General features: G+C 40.1%; 1 protein-coding gene across 7 annotated transcripts in view; it reads right to left on the bottom strand.

Annotated features, from left to right (window-relative positions):
• Positions 1 to 21,407, bottom strand: part of NKAIN3 (sodium/potassium transporting ATPase interacting 3) — a 377,204-nt gene that overhangs the window by 34,369 nt on the left and 321,428 nt on the right. The gene's annotated exons all lie outside the window — the stretch shown is intronic.

Consider the following 21,407-nt stretch of genomic DNA (forward strand, 5'->3'; position numbering starts at 1 on the left):
TCCTTTTTCTCTGGTCCATTCAAAAAAATCTAATTAAAATAGTTCTTTTAAGGGTGTCACGGATCAACCATCTGAGAAAGAGGTAATTTAATAGTATCTAGACAGGTATAAGCTCCTTCAGAAGCACAGAAATCATTCCAACCTGCTTTCTGGTTGGGCTGCATGAGGAGCTTTACAAGCAGCTCCAAAAGCCTCTCTGCAGACAAAAAGCTTGTCCACACAAGGGAATTCAGGGAAGTTACGATGAATTAACTAAAGCTGTGAAATCAATGCACATAAGATAAAGTACATTAAATCCCTGTGTGGCCTTTCCCATTCAGAAATAAAGTGGCCTTAGTTCACTGCAGCTTAATCCTCCTCCAAGGGATTAATCTTCCCCATGGAGAATTAAGCTACAGTATGCTAAAGCTGAGTTACTTGTGACTGAGAGCTCCCACAGCCCCGCGGCACAGTCCTGTCAGGGCTGCCTCCCCAGGGCAAACACCTCGCTGGTGTTTCGGGAAAGTGAGTTGAATCCAGCGCTCCTCTGGCTCTGAGCAGGCGGCAGGATCAGCAGCTTCCTTGGCTCGTTTTCGGGTCCCGTTTACTAGGGTGGTATTGCCACAGCCTCTGTCAGGTGGACGGACACCGCTTTGTCCTGATGCTCTGAGCCAGCTAAACGCAAAGCAGCTCTGGAGGAGGTGCTCTCAGGAGGCTGTGCCTGAGCTATACTGTGCCCTGTGTCATGGTACCTGCCGCTGGATGGGACCTAGAGCCAGGGCTGGCTGGCTCCCTGCCAGCCCAGCTTTACCAGCTGAGGACTCTGTGGGCGGGTGAGAGGAGCCCAGCCTCCTGCTAGTATTGAAAATGGGATCTTGTGGTTGTGCTGCCCTGCACCTCCAGGGCCAGCGCTGCCTTACAGACTCCTTGACAGATTAAGCACATTTTTTCCCTTGAACGTCACAGTTTAGAGCATCTTTCAGGTACGATAAGTGAAGCATTATGATACAAAGGCTTCCCAGGGATCAAAAAAACAATCATACTTGAGGTACATAGATTAAAAAAACCCTGCATTAGTACCACACAAATACCAGAAAACGTGACTTTTCATGAGGGAATGACACCTGTTTAGTTACAATATTTCTTGTTCAGCATTCGTGTTTTGCAGTTTGACTTTGTAAGCCACTTGGGTGTGTTTCTTTTACCTAAACATGACCGATTAAAGCTGCTGATTAAATAATGAACAAGATAAAAATTAATTGTAGTACAGCTTATGGGTTTGTGTTTGTGAGGGAAGATCAAATATTTAGAGTTATTTACCATATCCCAATCATGTATTTCTTTGTTGTTTCTTCTTATTAGAATTCTGTATTAAATTAACTTTACTTTTATGAAAGCCATTCCTTCTTTATATGTACTTGTGTAATCCATATACATCCATATTAAATGAGATATCTATCCGTGAGGGCTTCCAGCAAATTTCTCACACATTTCAGATGTTGGACAGGTGATTAAAGCACAGAAAGAGACTTCCACTCTAATATGTAATAAACCACCTGACTATAAAGAAGAAAGCAACAGGGAAAATTACTTTAAGAGGTCTTCTGTCCAAAAAGTATGGGGCATGGCAAGCCTGATGTTTTAACAGTCCTAACAGCTTACGCCTTGCTCTTTCAGCAGGTCTTCTCCTTGAAGTAAATCTTTTCCCACTCTCTTCAGTGTTTGAAACACAGTTTGTCTAATCTATGGCCTTCTTGCAATATCAGCAGCGTCTCTGCTTCTCAGTATTTCTTTGTTTTTCTAAGCATTAGTAGATAAATATTCCTCACTCAGATAGAAATCACTGCCACCTGTTGTGTTTATGGCATATACTTTTTTAAAAATACACCATTTCCCCCCCATCTGTTTAGTTATTGATACCAGGAGAAATAAAAAAATACATCCACCGTCTCGCAATTTCATGGTCTTTTCCAGTGGAAAAAGAAAGATCAGGTCTCTAATCACGCTGGGAGGTATCATAAACCACCATCTTCCAAGAAAATATTTTTGTAATTAAATGGCAGAATGCACATTTCTGAAAGAATAAAGCAACAAGAAAGAAAAGGGACCCTTTAGCATCAATTGTCAGGTATTGCTGTTCAGAGGCATACAGCAATGTTTGGCTTGTAACTGACATACTAGTAATTATAATTGGGTAACTGATATATACAGTACAATTAACATGAAGTGATAAAGTGGGAATATACCCTTCTACAGATGAGACCTGTTTCTAGATACTTAGAATTACAGCCACCACACTGTGAATATTTTTATAAATGAATTAATTAAAACATCTTATTTTGCTTTATTGATGGACACACTAATAAAATATTTATTCCAACAAATTACTTTTGCTATCTTGATTAACCCAGCTGCTGTTTAATTAATAAAGTTATGCTCATGTGAACCCATCTAGCCATCATGTTAATTGCCAATTTGCAGTGAGCTGACTGATGTATACTGCCTGGTTTCATGATATTGAAAATGTTGGCTATTGGCCTGGCACCAAGTGATAGACTTAAATGTGTGTTCCCTGATAACTAAGGACAATATGATGTAAATGAGCTGGAGAATTGCTCATCTTGAGTTTCAGTAATGATTCAAAGAGACCAATGAAGTGGCTGGAATAGGATGACCAAGGCATCAAAAGTCACTAGCCCCTGAAAGTATAAATGGGAGCCTCTGGTTTGATCCAGAGAGCAATGTAGATTCCAAGGTGGACTTGTCTTGACAATGCTGAGTTTCAAGGCATAGAAACCTTCTGGGGTCCCTGCACTGTACAGGGGACTGCCTGTCTTGCCTGCAGAGCCCAGTCTAGTAAACTATCTCAGAAGACACTTGCCAGTGCTACTCTGCAGAAAATCAAGTGGAAAACTGTGGGAAGAGGCTGTTGTCCCCTGCTTTCATCCTGCCACACAGTGGTTAAGGTACACATCTTGCTCTGGAGACAATAAACAATACATAAAATACTCAGATATTTCATAGAATCACAGAATGGTTTGGTTTGGCAGGGAGATTTAAAGGTCATTAGTTCACTCCCCCTGCCATGGAGAGTAACATCTTTCACTAGGTCAGGTTGCTCAAAGCCCCATCCAACCTAACTTTGAACATTTCCAGGGATGGGGCATCCACAACTGTCCTGGGCAACCTGTTCCAATATCTCACCACCCTCATTTTAAAAAAATTCTTCCCTATGTCCAATCTCAACCTACCTCTTTCAATTCAAAACCACTTCCCCATGTCTTCCCACTACAGGCCATGGTAAAAAGCCTTTTTGTCTTTCTTATAAGCCGCCTTTATATATTGAAAGGCCAAAATAAAGCCTTCCCAGAGCTAAATAACCCAAATTCTCTCAGCCCTCTCTCTGATTATTCTCATGTCCCTCCTCCAGACCTGCTCAAACAGATCCATATCTTTCTTGTGCTGGGGACCCAGCAGCTGGATGCAAGACTCTAGGTGGAGTCTCACAAGAGTGGAGTAGAGGGGCAGAATCACCTCGACCTGCTGGCCATGCTTGTGATGATATCAGCCCAGGGTACAATGGGCTTTCTGGGCTGCAAGTGCACATTGCCGGTTCATATATAGTTTTTCATCCACCGGAATCCTCAAGTCCCTTCTCCACAGGCCTGCTCTCAATCCATTAATCCTCCAGTCTGTACTGATATCGGGGATTGCACTGACCCAGGTGCAAGATCTTGCACTTGGTATTGTTGAACTTTATGAGGTTCCCACGGCCCACTCCTTCATCTTGCCAAAGTCCCCCCGGGTGGAATCTCTCCCCTCCAGCATATCAACTTCACCACTCAGCTTGGTGTCATCCGCAAAGCTGCTGAGGGTGCATTCGATCCCACTATGTCTTTAATGAAGAAATGAAGTAGCATTGGTCCCAGTATAGATCCCTGACGGTTACCACTTGTTACTGGTTTCCATGTGGACATAGAGCCATACTCTTCGGACGCAGCCATCCAGTATTTTCAGAACCACCACTATTTTCATACCAAAAGCCTTATTTCTTCAGTGACTCACTGATAAATATTGCTTATATTCTCCAAACCATGGCGATGAGCAGGCTCAGGGTGTGGGAAACAACTGTCACCTTGGCTAAGCTGGCAGAGACTTCAGTGTGAAGTGCACAAAGGGATTTATTAATGGAACATGGGTACATTTCCCATGTTCCCATGTTGATGCTATTATCAAGGCTTTTGCTGCACAATGTATTTTCTGCTGATAGCCTTAGGTAGAAATTAAGTAGTAGTCTGTTATTTTTCTCCTGTGCAGGCAGTATAGTCTCTAGAGGACCTAAATGCTTTAGTCTAACTACAATCTCTAGGCTTAAGCTATGGACATCTGCATGAAATATAAAAGCCTAGTTTAATGGAAGTGAAATTAAATTGTATAATTGTCCATCATTAAACTGTAAGAAACTATGAAAACATGTAAGAAATCAAAAACCTAATCATCTGAGCAAATATATGCTGTGACATATAATTGCTTTAATAAATGAATATTGCTAGAATACATCCTATTAAACATTAGAACCAAACTGAGTATAAAATGTCTATTTACTTTCAAATTAATGTATCTCAATAGTTACCAGTTAATGTGGATTAACCTTTCTTTAGGAAAACAAGGACAAATGCAAAATAAAATTAGAAGTGATTATTTAAATCAAGGCTATTTTCTGCAGACTGAAATATTTTTGATTAAAATTGATGATTTGTTAATTTTGATTTAAATTTTTCTGCTTGGCTTTGTCATCATCAGCATTTTCAGGAGAGCCAACAGTGAAACACGAGTAGTTCATCTTCTTAGCAACTTACTTGCCACTAACATTTTTAATACTCTTCAAAGAGGACTGTAAAGCCCTTTTCTTCCATTAAAGACCAGAAAAGCATTAAATCTGAATGAGAGATACATAAGAGAAACAGGATATTATCCCAGTATCTGTGTGCATATGTGAATCGGCAAGATAGAAATATGACTATGATTATCAGGCACAAAGATATTATAACTCCACGTATTTCAAGACAATGACAGAGGAACCAGGATCAAGATTAACAGTAGTATATAGCTGTAATATGATAATAACCATCCCCTATAACTGCATGATTATATACTATATTTGTATATAGTTATCCAATTATATGACAGTATATAATTACACACTATAACTGCTTGATTATATAAATTTTATTAGAAATATATTGTAAAACTGTATAACTAATGACATTTTCAAAATGAAATGTAATTTTTTGAGTTAAAAGAGAGGCAGCCTCAAAGGTATGTTGTTTTCTAGAACTAAATGATGAAATGCAAAATATTTTACAGTGGTAGCAGCAGAAGCCTCAACCTTAAAGTGCTTAGAAATCTAAAACCATAAAAGCAGACAGAAAACTGGAAAAATGTCCAGAAAACATAGCATGATATGGTAGCAGCAATGCCTGAAGTATATGTTGTCTAAGGATTTTTATTTTCTTTCCTTCATCTTCCTAAAATCTATGGGATTCGACTTGAATAAAATTCAGGCTTCAGGGGCATTGTCTACCAATTTCATCAGCATGACCCAGAGCCAACCTGGTCCAGCTGTGCTGTTTACAGCTGTAGTGGAGGGCTCCAGAGACTACAGCTCTAATAAACCTTAAAATGTGTTAAAGGACTCTAATGGTGGCTGACAGGGGCTTACAGGTACTTTTGCTTTATGTTGTTTGTGGAGAAACAAGTGAGCAGAGACACTAAAATGTCTATTAAAATACATAGAGGTTGCTGTTGGCTGAGACTGCAGAAAGTAATTCCTGAATGCCATCTACCTATGCTGGGAGAGGAGAGAAGCATGCTGGAAAAGACTATACCTTTTAGCTACCATGCTTTTTGAAGTCCTACCCTTGTATCTGCTGCTCTCAGATCCTGGTTTCCACAACATCCCTTCATCTTGAAATTAAAAATTGTATTTTACAATCTAATTTTCCAGGCCCAGATCTGAACCATCGTTGCCTGCACTAGATCTGTGAATTTGTTTTTCCAGCAGCATAAACATATAATTACCCCTACTGCCCAGCTGCCCAAAATGATTTTACCAGTTAAGAAGGAGGACTGACGTGTTATGCTGTCGAGGTGTGTCCCAGCTTTGTTGGGCTTGAGAAAAACAAGCGAAAATATCATACATACTCTCTCCCCCTCTCCTGCTTTAGCGTAGTTATGGCTTATTCTCCCTCCTTTGTTTTTGCTGCAAGACCTTTAGAAAAAAGATCATATATTCTGACAACAGAAAGATGAAGGATTTGGAACAAACGGTGTAATCCAGACTCCTGTGTAATTCTGTAGGTCACAGAATTTAATCTAGATTCTCTGGTAGCCTAATGATAATGTCATCAGAGCATCCCTCACAGACCGGGTTGGCATACTAGCGCTCCAGATGAGTTATGTCCACAGGAGAGATCTGGGAACCTTTGTCCTTCCCCAACACAAGAAAAAGAAAAACCCAAGCTTAATCCTTACTTATTTGGCTGTCTATTGTGTGATAGATACCTAAGTATTAATTTTGAATGAAATGAAAGTTTCAATATGTAAAAACACTGAACACATTATTTAAACACAACTGGCTAGAACACAGTGTTTTATCTTGTGATATATTAATTATTAATTGCTTGTTAATGATTCAACTGAATACAGTTTAAGTCAATAGTATAAAATAAAGCCAACCTTAAACCTTGAACGTTAAAGAACAAAATGATGGAAAGTGAAGGGGATGAGGGTGGTAAGAAGGAAGAGGGAGAGAAAGGAGATCTAAATCTGAGTAGACTCTTAACAAAATCATCAGAAAAGAACCGGATAAACAAGCAAGACTTTCTCTAGACTTAGTTTCCCTCCAGTGTGTAAAGAAAATAAAAGTTCTTCTAAGAATGGGGTCAAAGTTTTCATATTTAGGTTAATGACTAGCTTGTCAGCTGAATAACAGGGAGTGAGAAAACCCTTTACATCTTACTTTAAAATAAGCAGACAGAAAGAGGGCTTGTCCCCATTTCTGTAAACCTGACTTTCTGTTATTTGTTTTTATATCTTCTAAATAACTGCTTTTATTTGCTTTTACCTTAACTTGTCAGTGTTAAGGATAATTTCAGAGCTACTTGCAGATGACACGACATTTCACCTCTTTTGATATAGCAAAGAAATTCAGGTTTGATGGTGTCTTGTAACCTGAAGTGTTTCTTCAAGGTATCCATCAGGTAATGACTTCACCTCCACTAAATTTCATGTACCACTTTGGAAGCTGTAACGAAATCAGAAGAAAGAATGAAAGAAATGTCTGCCAGTGACTAGAGCCAATGTAAATCTGTTTGGCATGTGACAAGGTACTTGAGAAGGTTTCTGAATCCCAGGCAAACTGATTATGCATGCAGGGGGTACCAAAGTAAATTCCTTTCAGAACAGCAGCATGTTGCAAATCTTGGCCATTTTTTATGCTAATACTCCTTTTACCATTCTTCCACTGCCTATACTGCAATTATGAAAGATGTCCTTTGTTGATAGAATGCCAAAAGATATTTTTTCTCTCCTTATTAGATCAGAATGCACATAATGAGAGTATTATTTCCACTTCCTTGTGGCAATAGACACAGAAAATGCATTTTAATTCCAACAATGCACTGCAATCTGTAAGAAATACTTATTTTCTACTGAATCACTTCTTTCCCTTCATGCATGATGTAAATAACATATGCATGAAACTGTTATATCACCACGAGGCAGTACCCATTTAAAGATAGACAAACTGTGACGCAGAAATAAAAATGACTAGTTCAAGATTTCAGTGGGGTGACAGTGAGTTTAAGAATAGAATTACTACAGTCTGATCCCCACTATTGTCTAACCTCCTTTATAGAAGCTTCTTAAATACCTAGGTAATGATAGCTAAGACTGAACACATGATTATTCTAGCTCCTGTTAATCCATAAACATGGCTTGAAAATTGTATGGAAAAAAAGCAAAGCTTTCACTAACAACAATTATGCCAGAGCATACCTCAGGGAAAAATAGAACAACAAAAGCAACCCACAGATAAAACATAAGCCATCATATTAACTCGTGTTAGAAAATGTTGTATGATCTGATGAATTGCAAAGTAAGATTTAATCTCTACCTATACCAGGCTGCTCATATTAGCTCCCCTAGTGGAACACTCAGAGAGGATTTTCAGGAGTGGTAGACACAGAAACGCACCTCAGAAGTAAGCTCCAAAGCCTGAAAGACATGCATCAGCTTAGATCGAGCACTAATTAAATCACAGGGAAAAAAAGGGCTTGAATAATAACCAAGAGCTAGTGAAAATTCACAAGTGTAGAAATTCATATAAAACAGAATGGATGAACACAGATTGTCTGAAAACTTTTCTTACGGTCTAGTCTGCAGGGGGAGCTGGAAAAGCAGCATACAGTATTTCTCTCTGTTCTCAGGTACAAATTATTTTTGGACATTGTTCATTTCAATTTTATTTTTACATTAATATTTTCTTCAATACAGACAAGGAAAACAAAAAGAAATAATAATGTTGATATTTTTCTTTGATGTGTAAATATACACTGGAAATTCTTAAAATCTTATCTTCCTTCGAGGACTACAGATTATAAATACTTCTATTCTTGGCAAAGTAAGGTTACCTCCATTTTTAAGAAGGTAAGAAAAGACAGAACAAGCAAACAGATGATGGCTTTTGATTCTTGAAAATTAAAAAAGAAACAAATCACTTTTATGTCCACCAGACTTTGATACTGTTTTGCCTTTTTGTATGTGCCCATTGAAATACTACACTGATGAACAATAGTTTATCATAGATAGAAGAGATGAAACTCCTTCTTGATCATCACTGTTTTTCCTAATCAATTTCCATCTAACGAGATATTTAGTAGATGATCTACCACATGTGTGTTTTCACTTGTGCATGAATCTGCTGTATTCAAACCACACAACAAATTACTTGATTTTGAGCCACGGTTGAACTGGTTTTGCTCTTTGGAAGGAACAATACTATAATCAGAAATGTGGCTGGATTTATGTGCTTGGCAGGTAACACAGCAGTCGCTTCACTCAGCTGTAATGTCTAAAACTGTGCAACACAAAGAACTATAATAGCAATGCAGGTCATTTTGAAAACCCCTTGTTTGATCATTGGTTTTCTTTTATGGATATCTTTCCCTCTGTAGTTGTTCTTACAATGGATAATATTGTTTAATTCCTTCAAGTTGCTACCTGAATGTGCAGATGGAGGTACATAAAGACACACACGCACACACACACATACATCCTTATAATGCTTTGTGGAGTAGTCTGCTGTGGTATCTGAGAAACAAGACTACCATAAAAGCAGCAACGTTATCAGTTTGCTCAGGTATTCCCAGTTAAACTGTGTGCTAAAAGGCTTTTGTGAGGGATTCCCACTGGGCAGAAAAGCTATCAAGAATTGCAATGAAGCTTTGCTTTCTATCAGTGCCTAATGAATTTCAGCAGCTGTTTCTCCAGTCATATCTGACCCAGTGTGATCTCTTGTACCACATCCCCCTGGCATGGTTTATTTGCTTGCAGTATATGGTCCTCGTATGTATGTTGTGTCCTATTCACTCCTGTTTCTTACCAACAGCTTTCACTTGATGCTGCATCCCCCTTTATCTCCCTGTACCTTCACCTGGGTTTGATTCTGCTGCCCAAAGCCCAGGGTGCACCCAAAATCAATATTTCTTTTTCCAACGAGACTAAGCTTAGCCTGTAATCAGGCAGCATGCAAATACACAAGCTACACTGGAGCTATTCTGGAAAGGACCTTGTCTCCCACTGTCAGTACAAAACTGGCATAAGCATCTCTACATGGCTGGTGACCGTGCCCCCATGTACTGGGTGTACAGGTGGCAGCAAATGTTTCGCCCTAAAGCCAGCTGTCAGGATGTTTTAGCAAACAGGAGGCAGATTTGGCCCTAACTCCGGCCGTGAGGCTACTGCTACAAAGAAATGCAAATGCAGCAAGGGAGTCTGCACCTGGTAAAAGCAACTGCAAAAGGAGCCAAAGCAGAATTTGCTGCCCTGAGAATATGTCTTGACCAGAGATATGTATTAACTGGAAGAGTGTCTTTGGGCTCCATGACTCTGGCTCACCCAGACTGAGCTTTTGGCTACAGTACGTAGAGTTACTTTCCAGAAAACAAGCTCAGATTTAAAGAAATCTAGGATATAGGTGACGGTGCTTATTTGTGTCTTGTTCTTACATGAAGACAGACTCTGAATTACACAGCCTGAAGGAGAGGAAGTCAGGCAGAGAATATGCTAGCCCACTTCTTGCATCCAGTGCTGGGACAGATCTTTGTCAAGAAATCTCCCTGCCGTACATGGGGGACACCAGGACCTCAGGAGTATGTCCTAAGTCCTTGGAAGAAACCTTAATATACACGTGGAGGCTGAACACGTCACCAGAACAGGCAGTTTTGGACATCTGGAGGACGTTTCTAGGGTTCCTCTGCTTCAGTTGGACTGGCTGTTTGCTTGAACCCTCTTCCTTTGCTTCCTTGCAAGTACAAATAAGTTTAAGCCTACTAAACCCTGCAGTGCTGCATGGACTAGTTGAATAAATGTCGGGGAGGTTAAACTTTATGGCACTTTTCCCCCTGGTGTTACAATACCCTTATATTGTGAGCAGAAGTAGAGCTAGCTCATTTCAAGGAAATGCAGGTAGATCTATTTTATTGACAACTCTCTGTATTCTTTGAAATGTTAACTTTTACAAAAGCCAATTTTCATCAGAAGGAAAATGAAGGAGAAGCACTCTGACTCCTGTAATAAGAAAATTGGCATAAACTATAATTACTCAATATGACAAACATCACAGAATGGTGTATGAAAGATAATGGAAGGGGAAACCCATGTCCCATGTTAAAGCCCTTTGGGGGATAAGTGATCAAATTATACAGAGCACTTACACCTCAAAAAATTTGTTGACCAGATCACTAATCACACCTTTTTAAGAATTATATGCCGTCATGGAATAAAAAGGATTAGTCTCAATCTCATAGATTCATACAAAAATAGAACGGGATAGGATAGGGTAGGATAGGGTAGAACAGACTAGACTAGACTAGACTAGACTATTTCAGTTGGAAGAGACCTACAACAATCATCTAGTCCATCTGGCTGACCAGTTCAGGGCTGACCAGAAGTTAAAATGTAAGGGCACTGTCCAAATGCCAGTTAAACACTGACAGGCTTGAGGCTTGGGGCGTCAACAGGGAGACTGTTCCAGCGTTTGACTGCTCTCTTGGTAAATAAATGCTTCCTAATGTCCAGTCTAAACCTCCCCTGGTGCAGTTCTGAACCATTCCCACGTGTCCTATCACTGGATCCCAGGCAGAAGCGACCAGCACCTCCCTCCCCACTCGCCCTCCTCAGGAAGCTGTGGAGAGCAATGAGGTCGCCCCTCAGCCTCCTTCTCCAAACTAGACAAGCCCAAAGCCCGTAGCCGCTCCTCACAGGACATGCCTTCCAGCCCTTTCTCCAGCTTTGTTGTTCTCCTCTGGGTGCATTCAAGGACCTTCACATCCTTCTTAAATTGTGGGGCTCAGAACTGCACACAGTGCTCAAGATGAGGCCGCACCGACGCTGAACGGTGGGATGGTCACCTCTTGTGATGGGCTGGTTACGCTGTGTGTGATGCACCCCAGGATGTGGCTTGCCCTCTTGGCTGCCAGGGCACACTGCTGACTTGTATTGAGCCTGCTGCTGACCAGCACCCTCAAAGTGTAAGGATATGTAAATGGTGTATGAGTAGACCAGTGTCCACAGTGGGGAAAGTTATCTGTAGTGCTCTATACAGAATCATGCTCAGCCCTAAGCATTTCAAGTGTTCATGGAAGAATGGAAAATAGAGAGGAACTCAGTCAAGGTTGGTGAAAATGCAAAATAAAAAGTCCACTGTGGAATGTTGCAGATGGATCTCATGACACTGAGTGACTGGGTGATAAAATTAGAGCTGAAATTCAATGTCAATAAATGCAAAGTAAAGTACATAAGGAAAACCAACCATAACTACACATATATAGCAATAGGCTTTAAATTTTTTATTACCTCTTGGAAAACTCGTGAATAGTTCATTATAAACACCAGCTCAGTGCTCATTGGCAGTCAGAAAGGAGAATCAAATAGTAGAAGAGCAATAGAGAAGAAAGTAGAATACATCATTATGCCATTGTACAAATCCCTTGTGTCTTGCATCCTCAGTGCTATGCACATTTCTGTCTCCTCATCTCAGAAAGGAAGTAGTTGAATCAGAAGAAGTAAGAGAAAGGTGTCAAAGATAATCAAGATATGGGTGGCTTTAGAATAAGGAGACATACAACTGATGACAGAATTATAGAAAAAAATAAAATCATGAATGGCTTGGAAACGATGAATACAAAATAATTAGTCCCACTTTTTGTTATATAAGAACAATGGAAAATGAAACCAAATTATCAGATCACAGGCTAAGGGGTTGCCTTTCATCACCAACTGAAGGAAGGACATTTTCCACACAAATCAGAATTAAACCACAGAACTCAATGCCCAGAACACGCTGGAGAGGTGAGACATGGGTCAAAAGCTGATCAGGCATATTCAGGGAAAAAATGTTCATTGAAGGCTATTTAAAACAAGATTTCAGCTACAGCAGATTTGTCCCAGGAAATCCCAGGCAATATTGCCAGGAGATGTTACGCACTTAAGCACTCATGGTGCTGCATTAAATATACCAATTTATTATTTACATTTACTAAATTCAGCTGTAAATCACATTGCTGGAAAATCAGAAGTATGGAAGTCTAACTTACACAATGGGAAAGAGATCAATATATTACCTCTAGGCTTAACGTATGTATTATAATTTCAGCCCACTATTTGTTGAATTGAAATGCATTAATTGAAGTTTGATTGTATTCAGATTTTGGAATCCGTATGAAATGATTCAGTTAGGCATGCTACCTACTCCAGATGAAAAGGAAGACATAAAGTTAGATACTTCCACATAAAATCAATCATAGAATCATAGAATCATAGAATGGTTTGGATTGGAAGTGACGTTAAAGATTATCTAGTTCTAAACCCCCTGCCATGGGCAGGGACACCTTCTGCTAGACCAGGTTGCTCAAAGCTCCATCCAAGCCAGCCTTGAACACTTCCAGGGATGGGGCATCTACAACTTCTCTGGGAAACATGTTGCAGTGTCTCACCACCCTCACAGTAAAGAATTTCTTCCTAATAGCTTATCTAAACCTATCCTCTTTCAGCTTAAAGCCATCCCCCCTTGTCCTATCACTACATGCCTTTGTAAAAAGTCCCTCTCCAGCTTTCTTGCAGGCCCCTTTAGGCACTGGAAGCCTGCTATAAGGTCTTCCCAGAGCCTTTCCTTCTCTGGGCTGGACAACCCCAGCTCTCTCAGCCTGTCTTCATAGGAGAGGTGCTCCAGCCCTCTAATCATCTTCAGGGCCCTCCACTGGACCCTCTCCAACAGACACATGTCCTTCTTACGTTGGGAGCCCCAGAGCTGTACTCCAGGTGGGCTCTCACGAGAGCAGAGTAGAGGGGCAGAATCACCTCCCTTGACCTGCTGGTCATGCTTATTTTGCTGCAGCTCAGGATATGGCTGGCTTTCTGGGCTGCAAGTGCACATTACCAGGTCATATTGAGCTTCTCATCCATCAACAACCCAAGTCTCTCCTCAGGGCTGCTCTCCATCCATTCTCTGCCCAGATTGTATTTGTGCTTGGGATTTCCCTGACCCATGTGCAGGACCTTGCACTTGGCCTTGCGGAACTTCATGAGGTTGGCATGGGCCCACCTCTCAAGCCTGTCAAGGTCTCTCTGGATGGTATCCCTCCTCTCCAGCTTGTCAACTACACCACACAGCTTGGTGTCATCAGCAAACTTTCTGAGGGTGCTGAGGGACACTCGATCCCAGTGTCTGTGTTGCTGACAAAGATGTTAAACAGCACCAGTCCCAGTACTGACTCCTGAGGAACGCCACTTGTCACTGGCCTCCACTTGTACATCAAGCCATTGACTACAACTCTCTGAGTGCGACCATCCAGCCAATTCCTTATCCATTGAGTGGTCCATCTGTCAAATCCATACCCCTCCAGTTTAGAGACAATATATTGAGAATAGATCTGATGAAGCTCAGCTATCATGCTAGTTTTCTAGAATTACTCTCAGCTGTTCATAATGCAAGATTTTCTTGCAACTTTTTTAATTATGAGAAATACAGGTTATGATTTGAGCTGGGCCAGGAAATATTTTATTGTTTAATTATGAGTAAATTGGCTATAACAAATTTCAAAATACGGATTTGGTTCTGAAGTCTTGTCAAAAAGTCACAGCAGTCAGCCAATCTTTGCTGGTAAAAAGCATTAATAATTAAGAACTGAAACAACTGCAGGGGGAAAAAAAGCCCTCTTAAATGGAGAGATGTGTTCCGTTAAAGATTACATTTCTAAAGTACTATTTAGGTGACTGTGGGACTCATATACACAACCTTCTCTGAAAAACTGACATCAGTCTTCCGAGTCCCAATAACCAATGAGCCTTTTGTACTTTTCAGATTGTTGTAAAATTAGTTCATCCATGGTCAGCTTAGCAGATATGTTGACATGAAAGGTTGTACACAGAAGCAACTTTCCTTTGAGACCAAAGGCCTAGAATTCTGCCCAGTGGGAGATGACTGAACTGTATTCATAATCCAGAATACCAACTAGTTGGTCCTGAAAATTGGCCTGAGAAAACCACCCCCAAGTGAAGAGCACTTACAAGAAAATTGTTCTTTTATTATATATCTTATTTTCTTATAGATTGCCCTACAAAATTCAATCCCCCTCTTTCTCTATTTAGGCTCTCCAGAAAAAGGCAAGTGACCTGAGGATTTAGTTAAGGCAGTTTGGTAAGTTTACTAAAACTAAAGATCTCATATTCATTCAGGTGAACTCCCACTACCTGTTTCAAGATATTGACAACTGTGACTCAAGCTTGACTAAAGCCCATTCTTCCTTAATTTTTCTCTGAATTTTCTTAGTGATATGGCTCATTCTTTACACGTGTACATGGGAAAATGTGTGTGCTTACAAAATGACACATTCAAAAATTCCCAGCATTAAACAACAAAGATTTTTAATCTCTAAATTATATGTACATGAAGTATTTACAAATAATTATCAACCAAAACCTCGTATTATGCTGAACATGACCTTCATTTATTTTAAGTTAGGTGAAAGATTCTATGTTACTCTGAAAAGAGAAACAGAGCAAATAAACTAGTACTATTTGGTAAGAATGAGGTTTAAGAGAGAAATAGTAAAATAGCTTACTGTGATGGAGCCAAGGGACATCTCTGTTCTGAGAAATACTCAATAGCCAAAGTACTAATATGTAAGTTGTACCTAAACTGGGATCTGTGGCTCCTTATGTCTTTATGCTAAAATGTCTTAGGGTCTTGTTTTAAAGGGTCTTAAGCAGGAAGGAAAATGGACTCTAAAGAAATAACAGATCATTATTTCCATTAGCATTCAATCTGGTTATCCAATAGCATATTAGCTGGATGATGTGAGAAACTGAACTCACTGGTTCATTGACTCAGTCTTAATTGTAGTCTTGATTTGATCATATATTCCAACCTTTCCATTAGCTGAATTGGAGTAAATTGTCTTAATAATATGTTTGCTTAGGCTCCTATTTGTTTGCTAAATGTTTCAACAAAATCCATAATAAGTTTATAGAATAAGTGTTCCTCTCGGATTGCAACATGGATCATAAACACAAGCACAGTTAAAGAAGATACTTACAAAGCACTTGACTGTGTCCAAAGTGACAGGAGTATTTCAGAATGGTTAAATAGTGAATTAAAGAAAACAGTTATAATACAATTTCACAAATCAATCTAAACAAAGAAATAATTGTCGCATAGTTCCTTTAAGACAAAAATTAGCTTGTGCATCTTTACTGTTGAAAAAATTAAAATACAGATGAACCACAACTTATTTAAAAATCTTTAATGTATTAAATAAAGTTAAGAAAAAATTCTTAAAATAGCTTTTGAAGGATTATAAATTATTGTGTAACAAAATGCTAAAATGTCAGTAATCTCTTCTATAATTGGAAGTATTTCTGATTGTCATGGAGCAGACAATGTTCTACATGGAAAACGAACATACAATTTCAGCTTGTGAAACTCTCATATAACTTAAAAAATATTAAATTTAGCAATTTGGGGAACTCAATGCAAACCTAATAACTGTTAATATTTCTTTTAAACTTCTAATATACTTAGATAAATATTATTTGTTTTAAGAACATATTAATTTTGTCTTCTATATGGTTTCTCTAAGTCTGCATCACCATGAAGAAAAAAAAATAATGTAATTATTCCTTATATTCCTTTAGAGGTAAGAACTGATACTAAGAAAACTTTAAAATCTGTGATCTTACTCACTTTCATGCAGGAAGTCCTGTGAAAGGGTCAGATTTCCTTTTTATGTTAAGTGAATAAAACTGATAACATTTATAAGAAATAGCAATAAATGGAAAGTCAGCTTGCACTACAGAAACCGTGAACTACTGGACATAATGATTCTAGGAGGAGAGCAGTGGAACAAAGACAGCAAACACCCAGGAATCAGACTGCAGTGACCCGGGAGGGAAGGCTGCTTCTAGGAGCAAACAGGTCTATCAGAAAGAGAAGTTCAAGAAAGCAATCAGACTGACTGGAACAACACTCACTGAAAAAGTATGAACTTTTCCAAGGAGAAGCGTAGAAAGTGATGGGTTTGGCACAGTAATGGTCTCTTGGATGACCTGCATACAGATTACCAGAGACAAATATAAAATAAAACCGTAAGTGTATATGGACAAACTCAGAAAGGTCAAGACACAAGATACAACTAAAAAAGAGACTAAAGCATAACAGAAAATACTCACTGGCATATTAGTAATAAAGAGTGAGCTCAGCAGTGAGCTGTCACAGTCCTCAGTGATGTGACCCTGAGGCTATAGGTGCATGGGGCAGCAGTAATTATTTTCCAGCATGGGCAGGTCACCCATCAGCTGAGCAGCACACTGCAGCTATGCAATCATCTCCTCCAGCTGACAAAAGGCATGGGGTTGAGCAGCTGGATGTGAGGTTTGGCTATGTTAAATGGCATTGCCTTCAAGGGAATGAATACAGAACCATGGCCTTGAGATGGCTGAAAAATCCAGTGTCTTTTTTCTTTATTACCTGCTTCAGTAGAAAAATTAACTGTGGTCAGTGAAGTAATGCCACTGACACTAATGAAGAACTCAGGTAAGAATAAGGAAGAATATGCTATTGATCATTTACATAAATCAGAAAACTGAAGAAATTCTGATGTACTAGCCCTGGTAAGCTCACCTCAAAGCAGGCTGAAGATCAGAAAGTCCAACTGTCCCTATCTCTTTACACAATGAAAAGCAAAAGAGGACACACAGAATTATATCCCTAACTTCATTTTGTTCTCCATCACATTACAAGACAGTAGCCAATGGGGCTCTGTAGAATTCCACCTTAGTCCAGTACTATCCAGTAGTTTCAGTAGTCACCTGCTTAGCTGAAGAGATACTATTCCTTTTACACTTCCAGATAGAAGCAAGCTGGCAGTGGTTGCAAGTCCCATGGAGGACAAGTTTAGAATTAAAATAATCTTGACAAACTGACAAAGGGTCTGGAAAAAATAGGATGTGATTCAGTAAGGCCAAGTGCAAATTAGTAGACTTAAGTAGGAATAATGAAGTACTCGAAGACAGAACAGGGCGAACAGCAGGCTATGTAGCAGTTCCACAGGATATCAAGGTGAATCAGGAGTGCCTTAGAACACAGCACCAGTAAGGCATCGATGGACAGATTGTGTATATTTTGGAGATTTTACCTTCAGCAAAGATGAGAACTAATTAAAGGAAGTTCAGATGAAAAATATAAGGATGATCAAACATCTAGAAAACATGACCTCTGTGGAAAGCTTATGTTACTAAATTACACACTCCCTTAGAACTTCTGGATCTGGGAGACTGCATTTACAGTGTATTGTTAGCTCACATTGTTCATAGAAAGTTTAAATGCAAAGGGCTTCTTCAGACTGCTGCCATCTAAACTACTTATCAAGCAATTTTATTCTAGAAATAATAAGTTACTGTCAGAGGATAAAAATCTTAACAGAGCTTTTCAAATTCAATTACAATATGAAACATCTACTAATATCAAAAGACTCGAGGGTTTTCTCATTAGTCGTTTAAAGCAGCATGAAAGATTATTTTGAGTGTGTCAATAATCATTCATACTTCTTGTGAGTCCCCATTGTAAGGGAAAATCTTAAGACAGTTGAACTGCCTTTTTTCAGGCCAATATATGAAAAACATCATTAAAGTCATTACAAATCTAGACAGAGCATAACTGCCTGACAGCTATAACAGGAGCAGACGAGATGCAAAGCAGAATCTGATCACTTCAGGTTTTGTGCTGGCTACTGCGTGGGCAAGATTCAATTATTATGAAAGAAATACGACACACAGGAAATCTGTCCAAGGCTGAAAACAGAAGTAAGGGGTGTGTGTGGTATTATTCTCTGATGGTGGATGGGATATTACCTTCCCAATAGGCTAAACGGATCATCACCATGAAACAGTAAACATCTTCAACATTAAAAGCTACATGGAATGGCTGAAATATGTGTATTGTACTAAAAATATTGTGCAAGCTATGGAGATCACCTTCTGAACTGGGAAAATAACACATTCCATCCAAGCCTGAAATGGCAGTTTGCCATGTCCTGTATGTATCTACAGAGACATTTAATCACTTAAGAAGGTGGACAATCTTAATCCAGGCTAAGAATCAGGAATGATCTGATTACAAGATGGTATTGATAAAGAATAGGAGAGTTGTTATATTTTGGTTTATGCCCTAAGTTTTGAAATATGAACACAAAGCTCAGGCACTATGTTTCTCTTTGGTCTAGACCCTCAAAGGAGTGACATGAGACCATGTTTACATCTTTTCCTGCATCATCTTTCTCAGGACCATCTGCAAAAAATAGCATTAGGGCAGAGTTAAGGCTGTCAGCTGTCCAAAGAAGGTGGTGAAGGAAGGTAAAAGGGAAGCAGAAGTGCTTGGCTCTGTGTGTGTATCTGACAAATCTGTTTTCAAGAACAGTTTGATTCTCAGTGTTTATTGGTGGGGGAACTGGAGAAGAGGAGCTGTACAACAAAAGGCCAGTTAAGGATCAGGATTTGACTATTTGTCCTACTCTTGCATCAGTGCATACCTGCCTGCCTTTTTGAAAGTGTATGTAAAATTAAACGGGTGTGCTTTCCAAGCTTGGCTGAAGAGTACTAAAAGGTAAAGTTCTTACCTTAGAATATGTTGAACTATAGTCCAACTGCCTTTTAGAGAGCAGAGAAAGATGCTGAATAATAGCAATATGAGCTACAGCAAGTGGGGAAGTGACAATTACAACGTAGGTTGGATAGTTTCTTGCTAAAAATCCTATTCTTATCTGCATAGTTCATCCAAATACTACTGAATGGTGGTTCTTACTGTGAAAACTTTGAACAAATAGGTTTATATAGATTTATTGAGATTTAGTTGACTAAAACACAGTTTACAAACAGGAATGATTATTATACTGAAAAAACAGTAGTGTTATACCATCATTTATCAGCAGTCCTGGCAAAATGGAGAGGTCCCAGAAGACTGGAGGTTAGCCAATATGTCACCCATCTACAAGAAGGGCGGGAAGGAGGATCCAGGGAACTACAGGACTGTCAGCCTGACCATGGAGTAGGTCATCCTGAGTGCCATCAGTCGGCATGTGCAGGAAAACAAGGGGATCAGGCCCAGCCAGTATGGGTTTATAAAATGCAAGTCCTGCTTGATCAACCTGATCTCCTTCTATGACAAGATGACTCACCCAGTGGGTGAGGGAAAGGCTGTGGATGTTGTCTGCCTGGACCTTACTAAACCCTTTGAAACCATCTCCCACAGCATTCTCCTGGAGAAACATGGCTTGGACAAGTGTACTCTTCATTGGGTGAAAAACTGGCTGGATGGCCATGCCCAAAGAGCGGTGGTGAATGGTGTTACACCCAGCTGGTGGCTGGTCACAAGTGGCATTCCCCAGGGCTCAGTACTGGGGCCATCCTGTTTAATATCTTTATCAACAACCTGGATCAGGGGACTGAGTGCATCTTCAGTAACTTTGCTGGCAACACCAAGCTTTCAGGGGAGTGTTGGTCTCCTTGAGGGCAGGAGGCTCTGCAGAGGGATCTGGACAGGCTGGACCGATGGGCCGAGGCCGAGTGTGTGAGTTTCAACAAGGCTCAGTGCCGGGTCCTGCACTTGGGTCACACCAACCCCACGCAGCGCTACAGGCTGGGGCAGAGCGGCTGGGAAGCTGCCCAGAGGAAAAGGCCCTGGGGGTGCTGGTCGACAGCCGGCTGAACGTGAGCCAGCAGTGTGCCCAGGTGGCCAGGAAGGCCAACAGCCCCCTGGCTTGTGTCAGAAACCGTGTGGCCAGCAGGACCAGGGCAGTGACCGTCCCCCTGCACTGGGCACTGGTGAGGCCGCCCCTCGAATGCCGTGTTCAGGTTTGGGCCCCTCACTGCAGGAGGGACATTGAGGGGCTGGAGCGTGTCCAGAGACGGGCAGCGAAGCTGGTGGAGGGGCTGGAGCACAAGGCTTATGAGGAGCAGCTGGGGGAACTGGGGTGGTTTAGCCTGGAGGAGACTCAGTGGGGACCTTAGTATTCTGTACAACTACCTGAAAGGAGGTTGTAGGCAGGTGGGGACAAGCCTCCCAGATAAGAAGTGACAAAACAAGAGGAAATGGCCTCAAGTTGTGCCAGGGGAGGATTAGACTGGATATCAGAAACAATTTCTTCAGTAAAAGGGTGGTCAAGCATTGGAACAGGCTGCCCAGGGAGACAGTGGAATCATCATCCCTGGAGGTGTTTAAAAAATATGTAGATGTGGTGCTTAGTGACATGGTTTAGTGATGGCCTTGGTGGTCCTCGGTTAACTTTTGGACTTAATGATCTCAAATGTCTTTTCCAACCTAAATGATTCTATGATTCTATGATACAGAATGACAGTATTTTGTAATTGCAACATTTCAATACAAAAATTCCTGAAAGCTGTAACCATCTTAGATTTCAAAGATAGATCAAGAGGTTACACTAGGAAAATAATTATTGTTTTATCTTTTTATCAGAAAAGAAGGCTGTAAGATTTGCAGTAAACACTACTAAAAATAAATGCAATTTCCTTACTACATTTTCTTATATTTTCTTTTCAATATATACCTATGCTATCTGCTTTGTACCTGTGCC

Source organism: Falco punctatus (genome assembly GCF_963210335.1).
Source record: "Falco punctatus genome assembly, chromosome: 3".
NCBI lineage: Eukaryota > Metazoa > Chordata > Aves > Falconiformes > Falconidae > Falco > Falco punctatus.